Below are 19,044 nucleotides of genomic sequence, written 5' to 3'. Positions count from 1 at the left end.
CTTTAGTCTATCTGTGTAGGGTAGATGTTTGAGGCCCTGGATTATCCTGGTGAGGAACCTCTTGCGTCTTTCCAACTGCTTCATGTGCTTTTAAGGTATATGCCAAAAGGGGCATCATACTCAATAATGGATCTTATAAGGGAAGAATACAGGGATGTTATGACCTCCTTGTCCCTGGATGAGATACCCTTACTAATGAGGTGGGCCATGTAGAAAGTGTTCCATACAACAGAGGCAATTTGGCGGTTAAACGTCAGTTTGCTATCAACTTGGGTGCCCAAGTCCCTCACAACTGATTTTATGCTTAGGACCTTGTTATTAATGTGATATTTTGTGGAGATGTCACTCTCCCCAATGGGATGATGATGATGATGCATCTTTTGTCCTTCTGTTTGAGGCCATGTTTCTGGCACCAGTCATTTGTTTGGGTGAGGTGCTCTTGGAAGATGTCCACATCACTAGGGGAATTGATGATAGTGCCCAGCTTGCAGTCATCTGCAAATTTGGTCAGCTCTAAACCACTGGTTTTGGCCTGCATCTCAGAAAAGTATATTCCAAACAATGGAGGCTGCAAGACCAATCCCTGGGGTACACTGGTCATTATGGGTCTACTGCTTGAGGTGGCTTCCCCCTATTTTGATTAGTTGGGTTCTATCAGTAAGGCAGTTTGCTACCCATCTTGTAACATATGGATTAATGCCTAGTTGAGAGAGTTTATCTATTATACCCAAGTGGAAAATAGTATCAAAGGATATGGCCAGGTCAAAGTAGGTGGTAGGCACTGTCTACCCTAATCCATGGCTTTGGTGACTGCCTCAAAGAAGTCAACCAAATTTAACAGGCATGAGCTCTCCTTGACAAAACCAAACTATGTGGGATCAAGTGTTTGGAGGTTTCCAATGTCCTTGTTAATGAGGTCCATGATAATCTGCTCCATGGCCTTGCAGATCAAGCAAGTTAGACTGATGAGTCAATAATTTCCTGGATCAATGAATGTTCCACCTTTGTGCAAAGGGATGACAGTGGCTGTCCTCGACTCATCTGGGATGAAGCCAGTACTCAGGCTTTGGTTGAATAGACTGCCTAATGGTGCTGCAAGTTCCTGCCTGAGTTAATGTAGGATGCAGCCTGTGATGTTATCAGGTCTCATGGAGGCTGTAGTGTTTGCCTTTGAGAGGGCAGTGATGACTTGCTACTTAGAGATAAGGGGAGGGAGGCAGGTGCTGGGAATGTCCTGATTTACTGATGGGGGACAGAGGGGTGAATTTTTCACTGAACCTGTCTGCCAGCAGGTTGGCTATGTCTACGGCATTTGTGTATGTGGTGTCCTTGACCACCAGTTCTGAGCAGATACGATTGCTTCCTTTGAAATTGCAGACATATGTGAAGAAGGCCTTATAACTGTCTTTAGTAGATGTCACCAGTTTGGACTTGAAGTTTGCTTTAAGGATTTTACTAGTGCTCTTAGTTGCTTGTTCAGGCTAAGGAGACATTGCTTCCAATTTGGCATCTGCTCCTTCTTGGTCCTGGACAGCATTTTTTTCCTTTTATTATAGAGTTTATTTATTGCAGATGTCTACCAGACAGATTCACTGTTCCTTGAGAAGGAAGATTTTGCCCTGTCAGGTATTCTTGATTCCATGCAGCTATCTAAATGCTAGTATAGTATTTTGGTGTAGGTTTGTAGATATATGCCAGTTAGTATGAAGGGGGATGGGGTTGTGAAGCTGTTTATACCATCCTCAGGAGGCTGTAATCAGCTTTGAAGGAGTTTTTTTTTTGTTTGACCATACCTGGGGGGGGGGGGGTCAGGGGAGATGGTGACTTTGAAAATTACCACTTTGTGGTTGGATCTTTCCAGAGAAGATGACACTGGGGAAGGATGACACCGTAGGGATGCTGCAGTAGTTACCCATGGTGGTTAATACCAAGTCCAAAATATTTTCACCCTCTTATGCGGGTGTCATCCATTTGGTCCAAGGCATTTGCATTGCATTAAAGAAATCAAGGAAACTCTGGACATTTGTGTTTTGGCATGAGTAGTTCTTCCAATCTATGGCTGGATAGTTAAGGTCACCTAGGATCAGGATAAAGGGTTGATTCTTGATAGATTTGAAAAGTTCCAGATAGGTGGAGTGGGCATCTTGAGTCGAAGTTGGGGGCCTATAGCTAGCTATAATTTGAATATCGGTCTTGTCAATTGTTAAATGCACCTGGAGTGTCTCTTCTGCATCATACTGTTTGACCAGCCAGGAGATGTGTGTTTATATATATATATGTATATATATATATATATATATATATATATATATATATATATATATATATATATATATATATATATATATATATATATATATATATATATATATATATATATATATATATATATATATATATATATATATATATATATATATATATGTATATATATATATATATATATATATATATATATATATATATATATATATATATATATATGTATATATATATATATATATATATATATATATATATATATATATATATATATATATATATATATATATATATATTATTGAAACTCCATCTTCTTTTGCTTTGCTGCCTCTGGTTTGGGTTCTGAATGTATGATAGGATGAGTAACCTCATATAGCTGGGATTCTCTCCACAGCTTTGAACCAGGTTTCTGTGACTGCAGAAATGTGAGCCTCTTCCAGGGTTAAGAATGCTTACAATGAGTGTAGTTTCATGCTTAGACTCCTAGTATTTATCAACATGACCTTTAATTTGCTTTTTGATGAAATGTTCATGTTGGTAGTTTTGACCTCATGGCATTGCCTAAAAAAGGCACTATGGGGGAGGCAAAAGCCTTTGCCAGGAGCCTGAAGCCCAAAGGAGACAGATGCAGGCCATCTCTTGCAAAGCATCATGGTTTGCCAATCATATCTTCCCAGGCTGTCAGGTACTGGATCCCCTTGGAATGACACGAGAAACTAAGCCAATAGTTAAAGTCAGTCATTTTCTGTTTGTATTGAGCCATCATTCTGTGTGACTTTAGAATGCTTCTTAAGGCTAGGGACATACCTGTCTGAGATACATATTCAGTGCGCTTGATCATGTCTGTTTTCATATAGTCCAGGGAGGTACATCTCAAGTCATTCACGCTAACATGGACTATGACAGAGTCATAACAGTACCTGTTGTTGAGTGACTTGAGTGCATGGGTGATATGGTGGATTCTGGCACCTGACAAGGAACTAACCATGACTTTCTCCTTATCCAGCCAGGTGAAAGATACATCTGTGTGTCTCACAATGGATTCTCCTATGACTAGTATGTTGGGTTTATGTTTATGCCTTAGTAGTTATGAGACACAGGTGTGTGGACTATGTGTGGTGTGTGATGTGGTGGGTACTGGAGTTCACACGTGTTTCTGCCTCTGAGGTTTCTTTTGTTTGGGTATGTTTTTGGTTGAGTACCTCCCTATATGTGAGTATGTGCTGTGTAGGTGTGGGTGGTGTTTGAGGTGTGGTGTTTGTGTTGACATATTTCTCAGTGCCAGATACACTGGCTTGTGAGGGAGAGAGCATTGACTCTAGGTTCTTAATGTAATTGCTTCTCTCACAATTTGTATTCATAGGTGGTAGTAGTAGAGGGTAGTCTGTGTACATGAGACAGTTTCTAGACTCTTTAAGGGTGCCCATATCAATGGAAATTGTCCATCCATATTTACCAGAATCTGAAGAAGAGAGGCAAGAGAGAGCTAAGAGGTTAAAGAGTGGAAGTTCTAAGAGTAATACTACTAGGTGATCACACAAATGCTACTAAGGGAAATTTTAAAGGTAGAATACATCACAGATGGTTAAGAACAGTGCAGCTGCAGCTCCGGATGCAGCAAACCTCTATCCAGATTATGATACTCAATTTAAGGGTTAAGAACACAGTAAAACTTACAAAAAAGCACAGATTAACCACTTACAGACAACAACAGAACTCACCGTATGAAAAAATACAGTTAAACAGTAATGAAATGCAGTAAAATGCAGTTAAACAATAATGAATTGCAGTAAATAGCAATGAAATACAGTTAAACAGTAATGAAATTCAGTTAATCAGTAAATTGTTTTAAAACAGTGCAAATCTGATAAAATAGCTCACAATCACAACAGTAAAAAACATCTCAAATAAAGCAGCAATCCAGTAGAATACTGTCATCAATTTAATAAGGCTACTGACAAGCAGTAACAAATGCAGCAAACTAAATGCAGCTGAACACCTAAGCACAAGCAGAAAAATGAAGCAAGAAGAGGCACATTATTTTTTTAGAGTAGGTAGTGAGAAGACAGAAGATAATTTCAGGTTAAGAAGCTAAAGATGTGGGCCTTCACAACTAATCTCACTGTATTCAGTATAATAAGCTGATATAATGGGACTGGGGGAAGTGTCCAATATCAAATTTATAGTAGAGATGAGCAACTCAAAAGCCACCAAGCTTTATTACCACAACAACAGTTGGGCCAGTGGATGGGATACAAGATCAGAACAGAGGTAAGCACTGAATTCACTAAGACTAAAACAATTGCAGAGTTTAAACAAATATTCAGCAAATATTGTTTTAGTTAATCAGAAGTGCAGAAAACAGATGGAAATAAGTGCTTATCTTTTGTAGTTGCACATCAGTTTTTGTAAAACAGCAGAGCAAGGGCAGAAAGCCTAACTCACTGCAGCTTTGAGCAAACAAGCACAAACTGGTTTAAACACTGGCTATTTAAGGCAGAGAAACAGAAACCAGACAAATTATCCAATCAAAAAAACAGAGTCCTGCAACAGTAACTCTAGCCAGATCAGACCAAACTGAAATTCCCTCCTATGAAGAAACAGCTAGGCCTCTCTAGACAAAATATTGTACTACAAGCTCCAAATGTCACAAACAGTAAAAGATATTTAGCTCTATGCTAGTGTTTTTTAAACACAGCAACAAGTAAAATGAACAGAACAAATGGAGAAACAAAGATCAGAACAGATGTAAGGACTCAATTCACTAAGCTTAAAAAACAGTTGTAGAGTTTAAATGGATAAGGATCAAATATTTTTGCCACACAAACAGCTTTACAGCAAAGAAATGAAGTAATCCCTCATACAGCCAGGTGCAATTGCATATACCTTGATAGAAAGGCATAAACTGTTATTTGTGCATTTTTTATATTTACCATATTTGGATGTAGTTCACTTAGAGATCACACAACCTGGTATGATTATTCCTTGAAAACATACATCTCTGTCTTACCTTTCTTTGTTTCTTGGTTGTTCATCAGTTATCTGGCCAGTGCTCAGAGGTATGCAGTGTGTAAGTCAGTCTATATCATTTACCTTAAAATGTGTGAGAATATTAACTGGGAATACTATGATATGCAGTTGCCATTAATTGAAGCACAGGTTGGATGTCACACACAAGCATAGACTGCTCTTTTGGGGGGTGTAAAAGGTGAGGTCTTGTTTTCAGACAAGCAAGGGTACACTGTTCTTTTTGGGGGGCAGGCTGAGCTACTGTTATGGCACAAATAAGGATATGTTGCTCATGTTACTCTCCTTGTTTTGCATCCTGCCTGTTTGATCTTGTGAGACATGTGAAGTCAGAAACTGCAATGTGTCTCATTACTTTCTAACTTCTCTCTGTTTTGATTTCCCATTCTAAACATATGGTGCTAAACTGAGGGCATGCAGTGATCATCAGTACTTTGGAGAGATATGAATGTGTGAACCTTTGATGCCTGAGGCCTACTACTTGCTTACGGACACATACACATCAAATAACTGCTGTCACGTTACATTAATTTCTGTACAAATCTCCCACCTTTTACTTGCTTACTGTACTAAGTGATGAAATACAGGGACATGCCATAATATTATTATATAATACAGTACATGTTCAGGACTTACCTTGTAAATGTAGCAGTTGCCACAGTGTTAGCTAAGGGCTGATTGTGATGTCTCTGATTTGAGGCTGGCAGAGATTGCAAAGTTCCTGTAGTGTGTTCCTGTCCACCCTGTAGCACTCCACAATGTCCATGTTGTGTATGTTGTTATAAGCTAAATGTGGCCTGAAAACTCTTTTCCATCTTATTCTAGGCCTATTGTCAGCAGCAGGAGCATTGCCTACAGCCTGTAGCACATACAAATGGAGTTAAGCAGCAGCAGCTCCAAACATTCTGTCTGTGTAGTCTTTCTGTGTCTGTATTCCACTAATTTTGAAATCCACAGGAAAAAACAACATGGAGACTACATGATTGCATTAGAACTTGTTGAAAAGCTCCACCAAATTGGTTGATTATCATTGCAATTCAGCTGCTTATGTTGTAATTAGCATTTGTGAAACACAGGCTTAGACAGATGCAATCCATTAATAATCTACTACATTATTGTTAAATAAAAACAAATGATAACAACACAGGAGGCTCAGATGCAAAAGTTTACTAGTGTACACCAGGAGGCAAAAAAACATACAAGTACAGAGTTTTGTCTGACATGATGCAGGAAATACACAATTTTATATAGTCTTACATTCAAGCTGTGCCCACCTTACTGACGTGGTTAGTCACAGGGCACCTACATCACTATGGTCTACAATATTCTATTCATAAGAAAAAGCTGATGTTATACATTTTAAAAGTTTTCCCATGGGAATAATACAGCCTTACAAAGCACCTGGTTCGTTATAATGTCTTTCTGTAAATGTTACTCTTCCAAGGTCTCAGGCTTGCTTGAATACAATAGTTGGTTCAGTCTTCTTGCAACTTTACTTTAGCAGCTGTGTCTTATCTCTGATACATTCACAAGGTCAATTATCTCAGAGGAAGGAATAAGAATATTCAATGCTTTATACATTTAATTTTCCTGACCCAGCAGATAATCATTAGTGAAAAACATAAGCTTGCTGAGCTGGCTACTGCCAGGGTCAGAGTTCAAATACACTGCAGCTCCAAAGCTTCAAGCAATTACATGTAAAATCATTCTTATTGCCATATTGTAAATAGAATAAAATGCATTATATACTATTTGCTTTTAAACTAGCACTTTATACATGTTCAAATACATATTTTTCTAACATTTTCCTCCCTTTTAATACTTTTTATTCTATTCAGAAACATAAACAATGTTATATCATCTCCTAGCCTTCTCCTTTAAGGACTTTTAACTAGGCAAGTCATTTAGTTTATATTTCGGAAAAAGTTTTGTCTGGAATTAATAGTTCCAATTCAATGTCTTGGTACAAAGTTTCAGTTACAGATATATCAACAAAATCTTTGACTAATCTTTTCATACAGGGGATCCCACAACAGACACATGCTCCTAATAGGAGCAGACCAACACAAATAGCAATCAAAACATTCATTAGGATAGAACCCCACCCACCAAACAGACTCTGGAAAGAGTTCGTCAGTGGGTTTGGGCCTGGTTCAGTCATGGCCGATACCTGCTGTATTACCTCTAGGTGATCATTAATCAAGAGCCATTCGATTTTGTAGCACAACAGTTCTCATTGCATTTAGTTCATCAGTCACTAGTTCGAGAGCAGAAAAAGTTGCGTTACTCATTACTTCGAGAAGCTTTGACAGTTTTTTCAACTCCCAGATCGATTTGACTGCTCCATATGCTAGAAATATTCCAGCCCAGGATATAACACTGTCACTCAAGTCCATATGAGTCAATTTTTCTTTATCTTTCACGGAATGATGGTTCTTCCAACCAGCTTCGATTTTTCCCATTGGATTTACAGGTTTTCCGATTTGATCTTCAGGTTTTCGGGCTACATCTCTTACATTTCGTATCTTACCTAGAGGTAATTCTGCAGTATGCCTTATAGCCGGAACCAGATAACCCAAAAAACAACTGCCGGACCAATTCTCAGGTAGCCATTTGTATGCTTTTTTCCCACAAACAAAATAACAGTTTTCTACTTTGGTACTGATGCGGGTTAGTTCTGAATGAAACATTTTCTTGTCTATAACAGACAATTGTTTATGCAAAACAGGATTTCTCTGCACATCACTTAATGTTGTTTTCATTAAGCTCAAATATGAATCATAATTTGTGTTACAAACAGTGCCTTTATCTTTGGCTTTAATATAGCATTTATAAGATATAGTTATGTTACAGTTGCTCCAACCCACTTGGAGTGTGTTATTCTTATAAAAACATACAATTCCCCTCTGTGTAATAGGCAAATACAATGCAATTTTGTCCTGTGATCTTACAGAACCTGTATCAAAAAGTAAATTTTCCCAAGTCTCATTTATCCCCAAGGGGACAGCGGACATCAACAGTCCTCCATATGCTGTTGGTATGGCAGTACAAACTCAGCAATTTGAAATGTTTATAGTCTCTACATATACACGCTTCATAGCTAGGTATGTGTTAAAGTTTGGATGCCAGTCTATAGACAGTTCATCACGTTTCTCCACTTTCACTTGTGTGGTTATATGTAAGAAGAACCACAACAAAAGGAAAGTCATCACAATCATAGTCAATAAATGCATAGTTAGCAAGATGATTAAACAATATCTTTGGGGTTGATCTGTATTTTTACTCATTTCGCTCTTGGCCATCCTGCCTTTGTTGTGTGTCAGTCACAAAATGTTTATCAAGTTGAAAATTCTTTACCGGTTTACAGTGCGTCAGGTGGACCCAGGACGACCTCTCAGCAACTTTGACTGCAGTAGGCATCGCCAACAGTACCTGGTACGGTCCTTCCCACTTTGGACTCGCCCAATTCTTCCTCTTCGTGACCTTCAACCAAACCCAGGACCCTGGGGTCAGCACTGCTTCCAATGGTCTGGTCTGTCTTTTATCTGAAAAAGAGTTCAACTGCAAAACAGTTTTATTTGTTATTTTTTCCCTTCACATTTGTTTAGTTCTATGAAATCCATACAGATAGTATGGAACGGATATGGTGGTATAGGAAAACTCCCTTGCTTGGGTTTGAATGCTCCTTGTGCATGATGTTTGTTACAGATATGACATGCTGCACAAAATTTTTGTGTGAAGTTTATGAATCCATATGTTTGGAATATTCGATTTACTAACTGTACCATCCCCCCTGTTGAGACATGGCACTGCCCATGGCTCAACAAAGCTGCATATCTAAATAAATTAGACGGCAATATTGTTTTTTTCTCTTTGGAGATATACAGTCCATTTTCGAGGATTGCACCTCGTTTCTCCCATTTTTGTTTCTCAGCTTTTGTAGTTAATGTCTGCATCGTTTTTAACATTTCTAAATCTAAAATCTCAGAGGGTTGTAATTCCTCGGTTAAAAGTAAAGTTTCTGAATCTGAGGCTGCTTGCTTCGCAGCTGCATCAGCTTTTGCATTTCCTTTTGAAATTGCATCCTGTTGTTTAATACATCTTGTGCTGCCATTGGTGTTTTATATATTAAATCAGCCAGTGGAGCGGATTCTAAAGCATAGTTTGATATCCAGCTTCGACAAAAATTAGTCGTTCCTAAGAAGGACATCATTTCCTTCTTGGTTGCTGGTTTGGGTGCCTGTAAAATCGCTGTTTTTCTGTCTTCGTCTAATATTCTACCTTCATTGGATATTACATATCCTAGGTATCTAACCTGTTTTTTCCAAAGTTGAAACTTACTTTTGTTTACTTTGTGTCCTTGTGCTGCTAAAAATTTCAATAATGCTATCGTATCTTCCCTGCATTGATGCTGGGTAGGGGCTGCTAGCAAGATGTCATCTACATAAAGTAGAATCTGACTACCTCCTGGTGGAGTAAACCCTGCCAGGATGCTTGCCATTAATTGTGCAAATATCGTTGGACTTTCACAATATCCCTGCGGTAGCCGAGTATAGGTATATCTTTTACCCTGAAATGTAAATGCAAACCAATACTGACTATCAGGATGTATAGGTATTGAAAAGAAAGCATTGCTTATATCTACCACAGTAAAATATTTTTGTTGTGGTTTTAAATCATTCAACAAGGTGTGTGGGTCTGGCACCGTAGGTGCTCTGAGTATTATTGCATTGTTTACAGCTTGTAAATCCTGTACCATCCACCATTCCCCGTTTGCTTTTTTAAAAGGAAATAGAGGGGTGTTACATGGTGAATCAAGAGATTCTACCAGTACTCCTTCCTTGAGTAATGCTGCTATTATAGGCTTGATTCCTTGCTCTGCATCTTTCCTCAAGGGGTATTGTCTTTTTTGTGGTCTAAATGCTGATTTTGGTGTAATAGTTACTGGTCCTGCTGTTTGAATAAGTCCTACATCTGATTTACCTGTTGACCAAAGAATATCTGGTATATCATACAAGGCTTTTCCTTCTTCTTCTAATAAGAATGCTAATCAGCTGTCTTCACTAGTTTGTAAGTGTACAGCTGGATGTGTCTGTGTTAGCCAATTCAATTTCTGTTTTTGTATTCCCTGTTCTGATAATTCTAAATCCGTTTGTTTTTCCCATCTTGTTACTTTTTCTCCTAAGTCTGCCCATCTCACATCCTTATTCTTTGTCAAGCTGACATGTGGTAGTCTATTAGATTTGTACAGTGTCATGAATTCCTGAGGTAGTGAACAGCTTACCACACTGTTTCCCTCAGTATCCCAATACAAGGTTCGTAATACTAATCTGTTAGCAGGATTTTTGAACAACTCTTGCTCATATTCTTTATCAGGTCCTGGCATGCTACAGTAGTATAGAGTACAATGTAACAAATGCTGTTGGTCAGTGTCAAGGGAGGGGGCCTTACTGATGGCTACATTCATCAGTTCTCGGTTACTGCCCCTGGACCAGTAGTAACTAGGTCCTGGCTGTACCAGTAAAGGTTTCACCCTCCGTCGCACCACAAAGTATCCATTTGTCTTTGTGCTTCCATACCCTGCATAGTGGGGACTACCGCTATGCCAAATATCTGCATAAGATCTCTTCCCAGTAAGTTTACTGGACATTTTGCAGAAACTACAATTTTACTTTTCTGAGTCATGCCTGAAACAGGGTCAGTTATTGCTATATCATGGGAGAGTGGCTCCTATATAGCTGTCCATTTGCTGCTTTCACTAATATATAGTCAGGTGATTCAGAATATTCTGGTAACTTTGAAGGGTGTATCAAAGTTCGTGACGCTCCTGAGTCACACAAGAATTTCACTCCCCTCACTTCCATCAGAAGTGTAACTTCCGGTTTTGTGTCTGCCAAATAGAGCTCCAAGCTCAGTAATGCCAAATCTAAAATTTCACTTTCTTCATCCTCTACATCTGCTTGCACTTCCTCTGTTCCTTCCACTACATTTATGTTTGCCCTTTGTTTGTTTTCCTTCCTGATGATTTCTGATTTTCATCACTATCATATAGTCAGTCCTCATCACCTTTATTTTCTGTAGTCACCTTTTATTTAGCCTGCAATCCCTTGCTAAATGTCCTTTCTTACTGCACTTAAAGCACTCACCTTTCTTTTTCTCTCTTCAAAATCTTCTGACCTTTTGTCAGATTGTCTATTTCCTGGGTATTTTCTTACCCTTTTACCTGACTGTACTACAAAGACCTCTGCTCCGTCTTCAGCTGTGAAGACCTGTGTCTTCTTTTTCTTTTACTATTAAAGTGTCTTTCAGCATGTCTGGCATATTCAAGTAAGGCTTGTAGCCTACTTGTTCGATGATCTATCATATGCTTTGTAATAAAGCTACTGATAGGTGCAATGCAACCTTTCAAAAATGCATTTGCAGTTGCTGTTCATACGAGGTATCATGTGTCTGATTTTCAGGAATAGCCATACCACTATGGTTATTGAAACATTCCAATAATCTACCATAGTACCCATCTACAGTTTCATTCTCTTGCTGTATGCATTGATTAATGCAAGTCCAATCTGCTCTAGGTTTCCATTTTTCAGAAATTCGGTCTGTAAGACCTTTCACTCTGTTGTCTAATTCTGCGTCACTATGTGGGAGTGGTTTAAGCTCTGCATTACGAGGATTCCAGGTGCCACAAATCATGTGCCAGTCTGGACCCACAATCTGTCTAACTACCTTTCCTACTTTTTCCCCATTCAAGTGGTAACTTAGTCTCATACCTTGTAAATCTTGTAAAAACTTTGTGTAATTAACTTTTGGATGAGGGATTCCCTCTGTAGCTTTCCAAATATCTTCCGGTGTCCATGGTCTATATACTAGAAGAGTTGGGTCCTGCCCTTCCTGTCCTGCCTGAGGATTTGGTACCTCAATTAGTGGACAGATTTCTTCCTCACTCTCTTCTAGTGTGTTTCTCCCTATTTGATATAAGTCTGTGTCCCCAAGTGTTTTACGTGTCCGGGACCTAGTTTCAATAGGATCTCTAACAAATGGTTTTAGTACTCTTGTAACTTCAGGATAACATGGAGGTGGACCAGCTTGTCCTCCTGCTTCATATCCTGAAAAAGGCATTAGAGGGGGCGGAGGGGCCGTCGCTATTACTGTATTATTATCCTCTTTGTCTAAAAATAATGTTTTTGCATTTTTAGTTTTCTGTTCCCTTCGGTTTACTTCCTCAATCCACCTGTGTGCTTGAGGAATGCCTAATCACTGTTGTTTTTTTGCCTGACCTTCTGCGTCAGATTTAAGCTGTTTTAAAAGTTTAACTAATGAAATCTTGTTTAATTTACCATCAAATCCGTATTTATTAACCCATTTTGTATAATACCTTACATTATCAGTCCGTTGTAATTGCATATATTTTGCGTCATCAGTTAGGGCGGATCCGCGATTTTTTAGTGCACTGATTTCCCATTCTAAAAGAAAATGTTACGTAACCCTTTTCACCACGTGGTATTTCAGTTCCTTACACAGTTTATCTAGAATAACTGCCTACCTTATTCTGTTTCTCTGATCTCTGACAAAATATACAGTAATTTCCTTTTGTCCCTGATCTGTATAACAAATCTCTGACAATGACATTTACTGTAACCTAGTCCCTGATCTAAAACAGAAAAAGGCAAATATTTTCCTACCTGAGCCTCCTGGGTCGACCAGTTCGAGACCGCTCTTCGGCCGCAGATCAGAAAGTGGCCAGCCTCTCAAGACGACAATTCAGTCGGAGGTATTTGTGTTTCAAGAAGAACCGTTTTGGTAACTTCTCCTGCGCAGTATTCGACCACCGATACACTCTGATCTGCAGCTTACCAAGGGAATTCCGGTTCAAGGAGGACCAAACTGTTAAATAAAAACAAATGATAACAACACAGGAGGCTCAGATGCAAAAGTTTACTAGTGTACACCAGGAGGCAAAAACCATACAAGTACAGAGTTTTGTCTGACACGATGCAGGAAATATACAATTTTATATAGTCTTACATTCAAGCTGTGCCCACCTTACTGACGTGATTAGTCACAGGGCACCTACATCACTATGGTCTACAATATTCTATTCATAAGAAAAAGCTGATGTTATACATTTTAAAAGTTTTCCCATGGGAATAATACAGCCTTGCAAAGCACCTGGTTCGTTATAATGTCTTTCTGTAAATGTTACTCTTCCAAGGTCTCAGGCTTGCTTGAATACAATAGTTGGTTCAGTCTTCTTGCAACTTTACTTTAGCAACTGTGTCTTATCTCTGATACAGTCATAAGGTCAATTATCTCAGAGGAAGGAATAAGAATATTCAATGCTTTATACATTTAATTTTCCTGACCCAGCAGATAATCATTAGTGAAAAACATAAGCTTGTGAGCTGGCTACTGCCAGGGTCAGAGTTCAAATACACTGCAGCTCCAAAGCTTCAAGCAATTACATGTAAAATCATTCTTATTGCCATATTGTAAATAGAATAAAATGCATTATATACTATTTGCTTTTAAACTAGCACTTTATACATGTTCAAATACATATTTTTCTAACAATTATAAAAAAGCAAATGTGTAGCTAGTCAAACTGATGGTGAGAACACTTGCTCCATGTTTGCAGTACTTCATAAAAGTGAATTTCTTCCAAAGATATCTTTACAGAGGAGTATTGAACTACAGGAAGTATGCCCCCATTTTCTTGCCTACATAATGCATATGCTGGAATATACTAATGAATAATGCAAAGCAAATGCTTTTACATTTTTATCTGTATGCATTAGGTAGATGTGTACTGATGGCATGGCCATGTATGTCAAACCATTTCAGAGGTACACATGATTGACAATGCATAAAAATATAATGTTGTATGATAACTATGTACAAATGTTTCAGGGACAAGTCCCTTGAATGCACTTTTAGCATTTCAAAAATGTTTTATTAGCAAAATGGTTAATTTGCCTGTTCTTTTGTGGGTGGGAGAAGCAAAGAAGAGTTACTGGTTATGTCATAAACTAGAATGGAATGTTCTATTTGGGAGTAGCACAGTTGAGTTACTGTAATGTCACGTACAAGGGTATGTTGCTCCTGCTACTCTTCTTGTTTTGCATCCTGCCTGTTGTTAGCATTTCACATCTGTAGACTGCTTTATGTTTTTCCAGTGGGTACTATTGACTATCTACCTTTACTGTTTTATCTGATAACAGTTACTTTGTAGTTATGTGATACTTATGAGTATTTTCATTCTGTTGTCTTTTAGGACACAAACAATGTCAGTGAGGAGGAGACCCCCATTCAGTGAAGTGGAAAACAATATCATTGTTGACAGTCTCTGTCAACATGGGGCATTTCTTCTGGGAAGGGGTCAGCCCAATAGGCAACACAGGCTACAATTATGGCAGAACATTGTTGACAACATCACTTCTCTGTGCAGCCACAGCCAGACATATGAACATGTGCACCACAGGGCAACTGACATGATTACTACAGCACAGAAGCAAACAGCTGCAGTTGCCCAAGACAAAAAGGTAACTGGGGAATGGCCTGCTACAAAACCACCTCTTACCCCAAAGAAGAGTTCCTGGTGAATATCCTCCAACATGACAGCTCACAGGAGAGTTGACCTCAGCATGTCCTTGACATGGACACCACTCCTTCTGAGTCATAAGAGGAGCTTCTAAGTAGGCTTTGTTATATGATCAGTTGAATATTGTTGCACAATAAAATAATTGAAATAAAAGTTACTTCTATTTTACATGTCTTTTTCTTTGGTGGGGGTTTGAAAATGTTTATAGTTTTCAGCTTACTTCATAGGTTCATAGGTGTATACTAGGCTAATGGCCATAGAGCCTTTACAAGCCTAGTCCATAGGATTGCCCTGGCATCATGCTGCATGATGTTAGTTCCCAGTGCCTCTATTGAGTAGAGCCACTGAAGCGATTCCTAGGGGTGAATTTTCTATTTCCCATCCACTTGTGAAGATTTCTCTTGAAGAGGGTCACTGAGGTTCTCTGTTTGACATGTACAGGAAGTATATTTCAGAGTATGGGCAGTCTCTGCGTTAAGAACCTGTCCCTCCAGCACATTCTGTTTATTGTGGTAATGAGGTTGAGGTCTCAGGAGCATGTAGTGTGGAGTGATTTGGATTTCTTTAGATGTAGCATGTCTAACAGAGCTGGGTCAGACATGGCTTTGTAAGTCAAGCAGAGATTGCCTATAAATAGTCGATATGAGACAAAGAATCACTGGAGTTTTTTGAGTCTGTCCATGTAGGACATGTGTTTAAGGCCTAGGATTGCAGGTGTCTAGTGAGGTACATGCCAAATGGGGCATTGTACTCGATGACTGGCCTAATGAGGGAAGAGTAGAGGGAGACAATGACCTCTTTCTTCCTGGATGCAAAACCCTTAGTAATGAGATGTGCCACACAGAAGGACTTTCTGACCACAGTGACAACATGGTGGTCACAAGAGAGGTTGCTGTCAACCTGTGTTCCCAGATCTCTTATAATGCCTTCTGTGTTCAGTGGACTACGATTGATATGGTAATTCATGGGAACCAGTTTTTTTCCCAAAGGGGATGACGACACATTTTTTTGGCATTGAGCTTAAGGCCGTGGTTCTGACACAAGTTGTTGGTCTCAGTGAGACCTTTCTGTAGGATGTCAGCATCACTTGAGGAATAATTAATAGCCCCCAACTTGCAATCATCTGTGAACTTGGTCAGTCAGAGTCCCTTCATGTTGGCCTGGACTTCAGAGCAGTAGATGCCAAACAAGAGAGGACCCAGGACCGATCCCTTTGAGACTCCATTTGTGACTGGTCATCATTCTGACTTGGGAGTCCGCTACTTTCACACTGTGGGTTCTATCTGTGACCCAGTTTGCAACCCACCTAGTGATATAGGGGTTGATGCCATGTTTAATGACTCTATGATTCCTGAGTTGGGAATGGTATCACAGGCCTTGACCATATCGAGGTAGGCTGTATGAACTACCTTGCCTTCATACACAGCTCTGGTGACTGACTCAAAGAAGTCGACCAGGTTGAGCAGGCATGATCTATCCTTCACAAAGCCACACTGCATGGGATCCAGAGTTTGGAGATTCCCTATATCCTTACAGATTAGGTCCATGATGATGCGCTCCATAGCCTTACATATCAGACTCGTCAGGCTAATGGGGCAATAGTTCCCAGGGTCCGTAGTCACTCCTACTTTATGGAGAGAGAGATGACTGTAGCAGTGTGCCATTCAGTGTGGAGAAATCCTGAGGAGAGACTGTGGTTAAACAGGGCACACAGGTGTGGTGAAAGTTCACTTTGTAGTTCATGTAGAACACAGCCAGGGATATTGTCAGGTCCCATGAAAGCTGTATTCTTGGCTTTGGACAGTGCAGTTTAATACTGGGTGCCTAGCATTCTTTTGGTATTGTCATTGGTCCTTTAGGGGGCAGAGAGGGGTAAAGCTGGCATTGATTCTGTCGACCAGTATATTGGCAATATCTGTTGGCTTGGTATAGAAGGCACAATTGTGCAGTAGCTTGGAGCAAATCTGGGTATTGCCATGGAGATTCTTGATATAACTATAGAAGGCCTTGTGGCTGTCTTTAATATCTGCTTCAATTCTGTTTTCATAGCTAGGTTTAGAGGATTTATGAGGGATCTCAACTTTTTGTTGAGGCTACTAAGAGAGATTTTTCAATCTTGGGACTTCACCTTTATCTGCAACAGTTTCTTCCTTCTGTTGTAGAGTTTGTTTATGGCAGGGGACCACCAGATTGGCTTCTTTTTTTTGGAGGAGAGCATCTTGGTTGCGTTGGATACGGCCAGTTCCATGCATTTGTGTATGTGTTCTCACAGTGCACTGGTGTATGATTTGGCTGTCATGCACCTATTATCCAATTGCATGGGAGTCATGAAGTTAGCTACCTCTGTTTTTAGGAGCCAAGTTAGCTTTGGAGATGTTTTTCATGCTGGTCACCTTTGCGGGGTGTGGGTGGGATATGGATTTCCATGGTGATTAGTTTGTGTTCGGATCTAACCAGTGAAGAGTTGACTATTGGTGTAGAGCGACAGTCACCCATGTTAGTAACAACCAGGTCAAAGATGTTGCTACCTCTAGTGGTGGTAGGAATAAGCTGGTCCAGAGCATTGGAATTAATGAATTCCAGGAAACGTTGGGCAAGTGTCTTGGTACATGAGTAGTTTTCCTAGTTAATGGAGGGGTAGTTGAAGTTGCCCAGTATGAGAGTGTTGGGCTGGACCCTAATATTTTCCAGCATGCTTAGGAACATGGACTGACAGTCTTGGGACATGGTTGGAGACCTGTAGCAGGCTACGACCTGAATCACTGTTTTACCCAATGTTAGATGTACCTGAAGTATCTCTGATGCGTTATATTGGGCTACCAGTCTGGAGGTGTGCATATCATTTACGAATATGGAGAATCCGCTACCTTTGCAGCTTTGGTCCAAGTTCTGGGGCAGAATGGTGTGGAATGAGTTATAGCCTGTTAGCACAGGGGTGCTTTCTGTTGCTTTGAACCAAGTCTCTGTTACAACACAAATGTCGATGTTCTCCATTTTAAGGATTGCTTTGAGCAAGTGCATCTTGAGATTTAGACTTCTAGCATTGAGCAGCATGACCCTCAGATTACATTTATTTACAGTTATTACAGTGGTAATTTGGTCTTTAGAACACCTCCTAAAAAAGCATTATAGGGGTGCCAAGAGCTTTGGCCTTTATCTGGAATCCCAGGGGTGAAAGATGGAGGCCATCTCTGGCAAAGCATCAAGGTCTGTCAATCATGTCATCCCAGGTAGACGGATACTGGATCCCCTTATAATGACACTAGAAATTTAGTCAATTGTTGAAGTCAATCAGTATGGAATATAGTTAATGCAGATATACAGGAGTACATGTATTATCCCCTGTCTGACTGTTAAATGTGATAATGTTGCCCTTACCTTTTGCTTAACTTATTTTAAGACTGTCAGGAATCCAAAGACATATGCCTCCTGTAGATGGTAAGCCAAATAAATTTATGTCAGTACTGTAGATCAATTTAAAGAAATATCATAATGTGTCATTTTAGGCTGCAGGTGTCTCTTCCCATGTCACTCAACACTTGTTTATTGCCACCATGGAGGCACAGTCCTGTTCAGAAAGGTGCTCCAGACAAATGCTCGGGGTTGTAGATGTGGAACAATCTGACATGCGTGACTGCCTACACCGTATTGCGGATTCACTGGATTGGATGAATAACAGACTGGAACAAGAGGTGCCTGTGATGGAATGTCTGCTGAGAGGGGAACGGTATCTTTGTGTCCACAGGTAAGCCACAACATCAAATGATAGCCAACATGGCCATGCCTTATCATGCTCCTGTATCAGCAATATGTCCACTGGTCCATCTGTGAGTGTGCTGTCCACAACCAGACAAATTAGACCATGGAGTTGTGGTCCTGGGAGTTTTCATGAAGGCAGCACATCCAGCAGACATCAGTCACATTCAGGTAGCAGCACTGTATCTGACCTTGGCATGGAGGTTCCTGTGCAACTCCTGGTAGAGACAGATCTCATGACTGGGGGTGATAATGATGAACTGCCAACTCTACCATGCATGGCTCACACCTGTCCAATATATCAAGATGTAGAGCTAGCACTGAGCTTGGCTGTGTTCATGCAGACTGTTACACACCCCTCTCACATGGGGGACCCCTGCAGACACACACACATCAGTTAC

This window comes from Protopterus annectens, chromosome 17.part0, assembly GCF_019279795.1.
Source record: "Protopterus annectens isolate FY-2018-M chromosome 17.part0, PAN1.0, whole genome shotgun sequence".
NCBI classification, from domain to species: Eukaryota; Metazoa; Chordata; order Ceratodontiformes; family Protopteridae; genus Protopterus; species Protopterus annectens.
The sequence above is the reverse complement of the archived record's forward strand: the minus strand, read 5'-3'. Positions refer to the sequence as shown.